The sequence below is a fragment of the Pinus tabuliformis genome, chromosome 5_1, assembly GCF_031772625.1.
Source record: "Pinus tabuliformis cultivar Carrire ecotype Pingquan chromosome 5_1, CPIR1, whole genome shotgun sequence".
Lineage (NCBI taxonomy): Eukaryota > Viridiplantae > Streptophyta > Pinopsida > Pinales > Pinaceae > Pinus > Pinus tabuliformis.
Window position 1 is genome coordinate 776,696,108 of NC_142305.1, and position 2,438 is coordinate 776,698,545.

A 2,438-nucleotide genomic window follows, 5' to 3' on the forward strand; every position below is an offset into this window, starting at 1 on the left:
CACAGGGTTGAGAGTTTATTAAAACTGATATGCGTCTAGGAAGGAGAATTTATGGCAAGACTTACACAAGGAGGAATGCTTTCTGACTGCCATAAATTACATGAGAAGAATTACGCTACTAGGGAATAAAGGATGAAGACAATTCATACATACCACAATTTAAGAGAGGCTTTGACGATTGTCACCCTATCAATTGCAGACGACATTATTCCCCATGTCTAGGATGTTGAGGATATCCTTCAATATCGGGACTCTGTGTCCAAGGATGTCCCCTTTACGAAATAAATATAGGAATTATAGACTTACAAAAAGATAAATAGGTACAATGGTTGTTCTAATTCCTTGGAGAATCTTTTAACAATTCCAGAGCCTTGCAATTTACTTGTGGTTTCAGCTTTATTAAGGACTTGCTTGTAATTGCCCTTGTTCAGCAAGGGCTTCGCCATTTTCATTTTAGTTCTGTTGTGGATCTTGAACGATTCTTATTTGCCTAGTTAACTGTTTGTAGGCAACCTAACTGTTTTTGACATTTCTTATTGGTAGGTTAATTGTTACTATCCAAATTAGTTACTGTAGTTGTAAGGGGTTCATGCTTGAATGTGTTCTATTTGACCTTGCAATAAGAATTCCGGGAAATATTTTGAATGCTTGCTGTTTGATGCCATTTCCATTCAACTGTACTGAGTTTTCAAACCATTTATTGCTATCTGTTTGGCATTGTCACCTCCAATTATGTTTTGATTTGGTAGCAGAAATACCTCTCCTGCATGTTTGATAAAACATTTAGTATTTCGTGGCTGTCATTATTTGTAAACTCAATGTTTATGTTAATCATTAAACCACTAGAATATATTAAGACGGGTCTATGTTATGGTCTTCTAGCAAATATAAGGGTCACTTGTATAAGCAAAGGGTAGATATCCTTGGGAATTTGGTCTATGTGAGTAATGGTTGAGAATTAGTATATATAGGAGATTATTATAGTCAATTCATATTTACTGTTGTATACTATCTAATAAAATTATGATATTTTGGGTTATAACTTATTAAGGGTTATATTCTCTTAGTATCTTAGAAATTGTTCTTTAAGTTATCATTATTATTATTCTTGGGAGCTGTACTCTCCATCTATATTTGTCTATCAATCCTTGTCATACTTTTTTGAGTAATTTGGATCTTATGCTTATGGAATGAAGCAACCCTAGAAGGTAGGTAATTGTTATGGCCCTCCAGTGAATTTAAGGAGTCCTGGAACTAGAACTACACTAGTAATGGCTAAGAATTAGTATATATTTGATGTAAATATATGATATTATTATGATCATTGACATGCACAATTGTCTATGATCATTTGATATTGCAATCTTTTGGGTATCAGGAGTTATTCTCCTAGTATCTGAGGAGTCATAGTACAACTTATCATTATTCTTCTTAGAAATTGTGCTCCTCATTTATATTTGACGTGTTCAGGGTTTATTATGTTCTTTTGGGTGTTTTGGATCAAAGTAGTCTACTCTGATGAAAATTCTATTAATTCCATATTAACAAAGGATCAAAGAGTACAACCAGAAATATACTTGAACCAACATCTCTTCTAGAAAAATTCAACAATTCCAATTTAATAATCCTATCGGCCTCTCTTTGTACCTTTTGGGATCATTGCGACAACCTCCACTGGAAACATATCAATGCAGGGTACCATCAACATATCCCTCAGGCAAGGGCCAATATACTTTCAATCTTGTAGGAAGAGGCTGGCAATGGATTCAACCAGCTTGATGATTTTATCGGTGAAAGGAGGCCTCAACCCATATGGATCCCAATGTCATGGAAATTTCAGTTTTTGGGATTTGGTTTCCATAGAAAAATAGTTTTGAGTGTTAGATTGACCTCCAAATGGAATTTACAAAAGTGATTTTTGGTATTTATCTGTGCCTTCATGTCTAGAAGCGAGAATGGGATAGTTTTTATAGTATAAATCAAACTCTAATCTATACCAGAAGTGTAGTCTCATGCTTTTAAAGATGAACTAAAAGCTAGGAATGACTCACCAGTTTTTGAATACATAGAGAGGGGGACAGGAAGATAGATATTTTCAACCACAACGAGAATAGATGCCTATGAGTTTTTGAATGAAGATTCGATGGTAGACTTCGATATTGGATCTGCGGCAATCAATCGACAGAGGAATCAATGGTGGAATTCGATATTGGGTCTGGCACGATCAATGGACTACAAATTCATGTTGGGTAAGCTAATCGTAGAACCATAATTCACAACTCTCTGATATGTCATTTTCCTACAGTATGAACAATTTGGTTTGTGGTTGGGAGGGGTATTGTAAAGAAAAATTAGCATTCGATATTTGGTCTTGCGCGATCAATGGACTAAAGATTCATGTCGGGTCAGTTAGTCATAGAACCATAATTCACAAGTTT